At 41.5% G+C, this 9,432-nt stretch overlaps 1 protein-coding gene across 1 annotated transcript in view; it reads left to right on the top strand.

The window, feature by feature from the left end:
- The first annotated feature begins 4,786 nt into the window (after positions 1 to 4,786).
- MAP3K13 (mitogen-activated protein kinase kinase kinase 13) overlaps positions 4,787 to 9,432 on the top strand; it is an 85,761-nt gene continuing 81,115 nt past the window's right edge. The window contains exon 1 of the mRNA XM_077272125.1: positions 4,787 to 5,046. The gene's annotated coding sequence lies outside the window, so the exon portion shown is untranslated. The remainder of the gene's footprint in view (positions 5,047 to 9,432) is intronic.

Here is a 9,432-nt window from a genome sequence, read left to right as displayed (position 1 = left end):
GACCCTGAGGCGCCACATGTGTATTTATTTATACATTTTATTGCATGTTGTTGTTGTGAATCTCCTTATATCATATTGCCTATGTAATATATGTTACACTACATTTCAATAGGGACAGTGCAGTATGGAAAAGGGCCACTAGATAGGGGCACTGAGTTCACTGTATGATAGGTTTAGCTGTAGGACATATAGGAGTTAATTGTAGGAAGGGATAGTTGGGGAATAAGGCAGGAATATTTCCTGGTTAGAGGCAGTCGGGGCTAGACCCCTGTGTGTTCTGGTGGCCTATGGCCCGAGCTGCTTAACTAATCCTGCAACAGTTGAAGTAAATGCCCAGCCATCCAAGGAGGGGATTTGGAAAGTAGAGAGAAGAGGAGGGCACAGTATGGGCAGCAGCAGAGAAGAGACTGAGGAAGATAATTTAAGAAGATAGAGAGATAGAGCCACATTAAAAGTGCATGGGCAGGTTAACCGTTGACGTGGTAGAGAACTATGCAAGTAGTACATCAGAAGTCTGGGCGAAACAGGTAGAAGAATTCTACAGCATAGTGACGTTCTACCGGGCACCTCGTCCCACGGAAACACTTAGTGACACAAAGAAGAGAGAAGGGACAGAAAAGGAGATGTGCTGTCTTAACTGTGAAGATAATGTTCGAAGTCATGTGGATGTGCTGTGTCCTGAAGTGAATAAATCCGTTTTGTTAAAAGTTGCTTCGGACTGTGCCTCTATTCATTTGAAACCGAGGATGGCCGTCAGTCAGAGCAGTGGAAAAGAAGCTGACAACACCGTGAGTACTGTGTGTGCCGGGTCAAAGAAGGGACCCTGTTATCTAAGAGAGAAAGGCCTGAGTGAGCCAAGCCCTAAATGTTCAGTCACAACTACTTGCCTGCCCGTTTATTAAAAGCTGTCAGCATTGTATTCACAATACTGACAGCCCAGCTTTGCAATCTGACCATGCCTGTGGGATTTCTAGGTGTCGCTCATTCAGGGTCTTTACCTGGCTATTTAGCTGGCTGCCAATGATCAGAACATTGCCAGCTGTAGCCTTGCTCTGTGGTTTGTTTGCTTTGTGTTTTGATTTTCTGATCTTTGTTGCCAGACCTTCTGACTACTTGTTTGTGTTACCATTTTTTCCTTGACTCTCTCTGAACATAGCTACCTGACCCCGGACTTTGCCTCTGACTATCCATTTGTTTATTCCCTTTATCTTTGATGTATCCTCCTGGCTTTTGACCTCGAACTCTTTAACTTCCTCTCTTCACAGCTTGTCTGTGACAAGTGACTCAGTGTCACATGAGCTATTTGGACCTTTTCCGGTTGAAGATGGACTCAAAATGAACTCCCAAACCTAGTGACAGTTTTTGAAGACATAGTCTTCAGGCAGTGGTGCAGGAAAAAGTCTGTAGGTTTGAAGATAAACAATTCACCAAAAAGTACATATAAGGCTACTTTCACACTAGCGTTAACTGCATTCCGTCACAATGCGTAGTTTTGCCGAAAAAACGCATCCTGCAAAAGTGTTTGCAGGATGCATTTTTTCACCATTGATTAACATTAAGCGACGCATTGTGACGGATTGCCACACGTCGCACCCGTCGTGCGACGGATGCGTCGTGCAGTGGCGGACCGTTGGGAGCAAAAAACGCTACATGTAACGTTTTTTGCTCACGACGGTCCGCTTTTTCCGACCGCGCATGCGCGGCCGGAACTCCGCTCCCACCTCCCCGCACTTCCCCGCACCTCACAATGGGGCAGCGGATGCGCTGGAAAAATGCCTCCGCTGCCCCCGTTGTGCAGCGGAGACAACGCTAGCGTCGGGAACGTCGGCCCAACGCACAGCAACGGGCCGTGTGAAAGTAGCCTAATTCCGAAAAGGCAGCCCTTGTTTACCAACACTAGGTCACATTATTACAGCAGACACCCAAGACAAAGGCGCAGAAAACACAGACTGAAAATACTGATGAGACAACCACTCACATACCTACCACTCATAGAGGTGGTAGTTGTCTAGTATTATAAATGCACGCAAATATGACTTGTATAGTGTGCCAGTCAGACAGATACATGATGAAGAATTCAACAGAAAATCAGAATGTCAGAATAATAGCATATTTGTATGTACCATTGTCCATATCAGGTGTATATACCTTCTTTCACAATGAAGCTACAATACCAAGAAGGAAAAGTCGTGGAATTAAAGAAATCTAGACATTACAGGATGGATAGACATGTTAATGATTTTCAAATAATGAAAAAATCGAAACTCATTTTTTGGCATTAGTATATATTTGTCCACTATTTTTGGGATCTGTGGAATATGGTTAGAGGAGCAGTTACAGTAATGCTTCTGGCTGAGATTGGATATTTATGCTTTTTGTATCTATATTTTGAGTTATTAATGGTTGTCTGAGGAAAGTTCTACCACGCTGAATATACTTTGGCACATAAATAATCAAGATCCACTGCTGGGAGCTCCCTTTGAGATTTCCTCCCAATGATGTCCCACATGTACTCGATAAGAGACAAGCCCGGAGACGCTGTAGGCCATGAAAGCACATTTAGGCCACGCAGGCTACTCACAATAGCATGAACAACATGTGGCCTGGTCTTCTATTGGAAAATCAATGTAATGCAGAGCTGTTAGTGTACCTGAAAGGAAGACTAGAAGGGTCCAGCTACCATACAAAATGTCACCCCACACCATGATCCTGGGAGTAGGACTAGTGTGACATTCCTTCAAGAAGGCCTCTTCATGGCGTTACCCATGTGGTGTTGTCAAATTCAGAGAATGTTGCTTAGTAATCCATTCTGTACCGCAAGTGAAATTAAACATCTCATACCAAGTCTAAGGCATCAAACAGTCTCTACACAAATAATCAGCTATCATGGTGCAGAGCAAGACAGTAATGGAGACTTGAATAGATGTGTATCTTCTTCAGTGATGAGTCCCGCTTTTGTCTTTGATGTAAAACAAGCTGGCAGCAGTGAATCTTGATAGCATGCCAAGGCTTGAAGGTGCATGTATTTATAATTGATACTGAATAAAGTGAGATGTTTCAAAAATATTTATCCTATATTTTTAATCATTTTCATATCATTACTATGTCTATCCATCCTGGGATTTCCATAATCCCATTACACTCCCTCCGTGGTGTTGCACTTCTAAGGTGGCACTATAGAGTTCTAGTCCTTTTCCTCTCTGAAGAAGCAATTGTCATATTTAATTTCAAGGTTGAGTAGTGTATATTAAAGGTATATGTGCTTTAAGTGATGGACAGAATACTCAGGTGACACTTTTAATATAGTCAGAATTAACATTTTCAGTAAATTGTACTACAGTGTCTCTTTTGCTTGATCAGACCAGACAGGCTAGCTTATCTCGTCCATCAGTGGTCCTGATACTGGTTCACCTCTGGTCATTTTTTGGACCACTTCTGGTAGGTGTAGTAACAATTGCATATGGGGAATGCCTCATAAAACCCGCCATTTTGGAGATGCACAAGTAAGGATGGTGGACTGTGCTGCAGCATTCCTATCCTTAAAGACACCAATCGCATGATGTGTATTGTGTAATGTGTATTATGTCACGCGTCTTTATATATTATGTCATGTGAATTGTGTTGTAATATAAGATAAGTAATGTTAGTAATGTACAGTATAAGTAGTATAGGGATAGATAGTTCATGGTAGTTTAGGTAATGACATTAGGGTAAGTAAGAGTTAATGTTTGGGACTAGCCTATAGTGGGAATGGTTAGTGTAAGGGCAAGTGACTCCTTCCTGTGGTTAAGGAGTTGGAGTTTAAAGTGTAACGTGAGCAGTGCTGCAGTTGGGGTGATCCACAGAAAGAGGATGCTTAAGGACAGGGAAAGCAATAACCTAAAAAATAGGCGATTTATTGGTAACAGTAGCCTTCCGGAGGAGGCATCCGTGGATAAGACACTGAGTCACGAAACAAGAAGGTAACAGGCCTAAACAGGACAGAGTTCATTGGACTGGTGGGGTCCCGAGTGGTAGATCCAGGGCGCCAGTTGCTGAGCAAGTAGAGAGACCTGCTGATCAGGACTGTGGTGTTCAGGCTGGGTTTTGGTTACATAGGATGAAACCGTGAGTTGGCAGAGCCTTGGAGTAGAACTACAGAGGAAGGACGCAGTGTAACGAGAAAATGTTTCACCATAGACAAAACATCCATAAGACTTTGTACATAAGTTATGCCAAGTTATTGTTCAGGAAAGACTCTGTGTTTGAACAACCGTCTCTTTTATTGAACTGTGGAACCTATGGTCCTGGCCAGTCCACACCACCGGCTACATGCAGTCTGCATGGGCGCGATGCCCTCACAGCACAATTCCACACACCCAGCCAGGACCCACACTTTCATGTAGCGCGTCGGTGCTTAAAAGGAGAAGAGCACAACCACTAAAATCCTTGCATTTTTTCTGGCATCTGCATTAAGAAGTGCTTGTTCTCTTACTGCCTAATATGTCGCACCCATTGACAGATGCCAATGTCACGAGATAATCAATGTTACTCACTTTACCTGTCAGTGGTTTTAATGTTAGGGATGATTGTTGTGTATTTATATATGTATAAATTATGCATACGTCCATATATTTATAAATAGACATAAATGTAGGATTTCTGGGTCTTGGACGGCTGCCCTTCCAGGTACATGTGATTGGTAGGCCCCGCTTATTCGTTGACTTTGTGGGGAGGGCCGGCTGCATGTGCAGTGCTCAGTATTGGCTGTGGTTCGCTCCCCCTTCCACCTCAGCTCATTGTGGACGTCACTGCGAGCTCCGGGCTGAATCCTAAAGCAGCTCTTCCCTCTCCATTCATGAATCTCTTGTGACGTCAGAGGAGCCCTGGGCTCTCTTTGCAGTGGGCTGCAAGATTGTGTGGGTGGCATCTTTCCTATCCCTACAATTTTATTTTCCAACCCCCGTCCGCTTCCCAGTGCATCTATATTTCCTGATTTGTTACTAGTCCATTCTTTTTCTTGGCATCCTTAAAGCCAGAACATGGACACCAGCCTTATGCAGCAATGTGAGTATCAGCTGTCAGCGTAACCTCTTTGTTTAATTCCTTACAAGGGGGGCACAGAGGTAGTAGCGAGGGTGGGGGGAGTGTGATTTCGTGCTACGAAGGACAGATGGATGGATGATGGTCCATCTGTCTCATAAGATCTCTAGGGCCAAAAAAATGATGCTGTGGGACCAGAAACCTGATACCTCCTTTTGCAGGATGGATCCTGCCACACAGATGCTCAGCTGCTGTATTGTAACCATCGCTGCCCTGTCAAACCCCCTTCTAAATGAAGTGCAATTTCCCTTTGTAAGACTATACTGGGCCACAGCTGAGCAGAGATAAGCAGCAGGGGAGCAGAACATTTCTGCAGGAGGCACACAACCTTTCTTCTCCTACCTTCCTTATCTTCTGCATCCATAATTCTGGAGTCTTTCCAACCCCTGGATGATCCTTTCTACAACTTTACCGGTAAACCGTCACTTATACCTTGTGGTTGTTCTCTATATTATAACATATATTCTCATTTTATGTTGGCCGTGTGCTTAGTTGTGGTCCACAGGACAGTGCCTGCATTCTGGATAGAAGGGGATGAGTTCACAGTTGTCGCAGGAAGGTTCTGAAACATGTTTTTTTTTAATGTAATTTATAGAAGTATGTTTTAGGTCTGGGGTCGGTACGGTGTATTCATCTACTCTTTTATCAAAATTTTGCGCTATAGCTATTAAAACTAATGTATAATATTATATTAAAACTAATATATATATACAAAATAAAAACAATTACAATTATTTCACACTATTAATATAATAACAACATAAATAATAATAGCATAAATCATAATACCATAATAATAATAATAACATAAAAATTAATAATTTAAACTACGTGTAAGAAAAGCTTGGGGGATTGTGCAATACACTTTATACTGAAGCACCATATAGCTAACGGGGTACAGATCTGATTTGCATCTGGATTTATGAATGATTGCTATGTACAATCTGCTTCAATTATTATCATGTGTCAAAATGGAAATAACATCAGAAAGTAGAGCAATTATTAGGTATCTTACTGTGGGTATTCTTCCTACATATGTCATATATTTGTGCTTTACCATGAATTACTGAGATCTTATTTTTTGCCCAATGATTTATTATTTGCAGCTAATCCTTCGGGTTCGCACACACTCAATGCATTTTTTACATAATTTTCAACATAAAGGGTTGGGGGACGTTTTGTGCTTCTTAGGAGTAATGGTAGGCATCCTTGGTCCATTACCGCTGTGGAAATAGAAGCTTCAGGGAATGCTGGGACTTGTTGTATCCCTGCATCATCACATTGAATCTTAGTTATGCATTGATTCATAGATTATGCAGAAGATGTATTGCATGAGCATGAATTATTCTTCACTTTCTTGCATTATTTGAAGGTGCGTCGGTTTCTTGGCTGTTCCTACAAAAAGGGGCAGATTTTATATAAAAATACTTTGGCGGGTATGATGTGACCCAACTTACGTCTGTGTAATACTCATGACTTCAGACAAGAGCCCTGATTGCATTATCACATGTTCCACGTTTAATTGCGTATATCAATGCACGTGTGTCATGACGTTGTGCTGTTCATTAAGAAAATGATGGCAAAAGTCAGCGCCAAGTTGATGGATTCCAGTTTCCATATACTGTCCATCCTACAGATGGATCCTTTATTTTACACATGATCTAAGGAGAAAGCTCCAGTGGTGCATCTGAATAAGCCATTTAAGGACACAGCACGGCTTTTAGGTGAGTGTAAAGGAAAATAGCTTTGTTGTTGCGGATGCATATATTTATAAAGGTTAAGTGCTTAATAATTTATAGTTTTGCTTTTATTTTTTTTTGCATTATGGAATTACTAAAGGTAATATACAGCCCGTCATCTTGTATGATTGAGCAGGTTTTTTTTTATTAAATTCGAAAATTCCTCTTTTTTGTTAATCTACATCAGTCTGCCATTGTATGTTGGTAATTGAGTTTTGTGATGGCTTTACTGGCAGAAGTGTCAATTGGTGTTTTCATATACTAAAGATGGACACTCCTCCAGCATTTGGTTCATAGTTCCTTTACCACATCCAGAAGGTTCTTGGCAGTATCACACTTTACACCGCGCTACCTGTAAAGGGGGTGCCAGGAGGATGATGATACTACCCATTAGTCCCGGAGATGGAGCCATTTTACGTTGGCGTATAGCAGTTGTAGTGACTGCATTTCTGGTACATTCACTTTCACCCCAATGGTTCCAGGTGATACCAACCAACATAATATTGTATAGGCCATGCTTGTGACACCCCAAAAATTCTGGCACGTCAAGGAATGGATTTGGACCAGATAGTCTCCCCACGTCATCTATGAGCCTTGAGCCATGACCCTGTCACTGATACACTGGGTAACCTTTCTTGGACAACATTTATTGCCTTTTTGGAGATGTTCTGACTCAGTCAGTTTGCAATCACAATTTGGCCTTTTGGTCATAATTGCTCAGATCCTTTCGGTTGTACATTTGTCTTCCTTACAACACATCAACTTCTTGAACTGACTGATTTTTGCTGCCTAATATATCTCATGTCTTGACAGGTGCCATTACCACAAGATAATCCATATTATTCACTGGTCCTAATGTTATGGCTGTTTTTGTTAGATGATTTTAGGACACTGACCTAGAAATGTGGGGTGAGTTCAAATGAGGTATCATCATATGAAATTGATGATCTATCTTTTGTCATCAAGACTACATCGGTAGAGGGCCAACATCTGGCAGCCCCACTGATCAGCTGTTAAATGGAGCTTCAAGGCATAGCTCTATTCAATTTATAGCAGGCGTTGCAGAGTACTGCAGATCAGCTCCTACTCACTACACATTGAAGCACTACAATGTTCAATTATACACTCGTGCCAACACTGGAGCGAATAACAGCCGTTTCGTATAGGTGTTGGGCTGCACTGATCTGATTTAATGACCAATCCTAAGGACTACATAGGCATTGCAGAAATGTTCCCTCATCATATAGGCTATAATAAAAACTAGGCACATCCTAGGACTCATGAATATATATAAGAAAGATTTTGATCTTTCTTGAAAAAGGTCTCCTGACCGAAACTTCGCCACAAGAGGCAGAATAAAATGTAAGATTGTTCTTTCACCATTTGTGAGGCGCTGTCTTTTGATCTTTCTGATATGGAATACGCTCTGGGATGGACTCCCCGGTTTTGACGTGCGCCTTTTCTCCTTAAAGGACATGGTTATTTTGTGGGGTGCGGTTAAATGTTTTTTTTTTGGTCATGAATATATATAGTGACCATGCATCAAACATCATATCTTCTACTATTATGATGCCACTAGTTGTCACTTGCAGTTATCTTGGCGCATCTTGGTGTATAGTTTTTGTTAGCCTCGTAAGAAAACTTGTCAGTTTCAAAGTGTGTACCTGTTGCCACTCTTTGGCCCAATCTTAGCTTATAAAAAGTCATAATCTGGTTTTCCGGGAGTAAGACATTGATAGCCGATCCTTAGATTAATCCATCAAGGTTTCCATTCAAAAACCCTTGGTAAGGAGATCTTCTGGCAGCATCTTACTATCTTGTGTGAGTTTAGCTACTGTAAGTGCCTTCTTAGGTAGATGAGGAATTGGAAATTGTGATTTCACAGATTTTCCAACACAGTTAGTTTTTAGGATTTTGACTTTAGTACAAACATCTTTCCCTTGTAGAAATGCTGGAGTAACAGCAGCAGGTAGACCAGGACTCAATAACAAGAAATTAATGTAGTGTAGATTTCTAATAAAAATGAGTGTAGTATAGATCTGGTGTTTCAGTATTCTATGGTTTCTTATAATATTAGTATTTGTTCATTATTGTTGATGTAATAATTGTTAGTCTTTAGTGTTGAATTACCTACATAAAACATTGTACCCTACTTCGTCTGTAGGATTTTAAGGTGTGGTCTCATGAATACAAACGCTGTCCATATAGCCTATTAAAGAATATGGAATTGATGGGGTCATTCTGCTTTGTGATAATTCCCCAGCAGCTTCCCCAAGGGGGAAATGTATAAACTATAGCAGTGGTCCCCGATCTCTCTTACCTTTGAGCTCATAGAGGAAAGAAAACAACATCCAGAGCCCACCTAGTAGTGACATCTATATTACACTCCCTCCACCCCCCCCCCCCCCCCCCCCAGCAGTGACACCCAGAGCAAACAATACTGGGATAATATAAGCTAAAGCTAGCCTATATGAATCCCACTGAATTAGTATACCTCCATTCTTACATCAGGCACTCTTAACACACAATCATATCCAGCATCAAGCAACAATCTAACTGGCAGTATCATCCTATCTCCAGTTTACCATATTAATTTGTCTCTTCAATCCTT

This window comes from Ranitomeya variabilis, chromosome 7, assembly GCF_051348905.1.
Source record: "Ranitomeya variabilis isolate aRanVar5 chromosome 7, aRanVar5.hap1, whole genome shotgun sequence".
In the NCBI taxonomy this organism is placed as follows: Eukaryota; Metazoa; Chordata; class Amphibia; order Anura; family Dendrobatidae; genus Ranitomeya; species Ranitomeya variabilis.
Note: the sequence above shows the minus strand (reverse complement) of the source record. Positions and strands in the feature narration are given on the sequence as shown.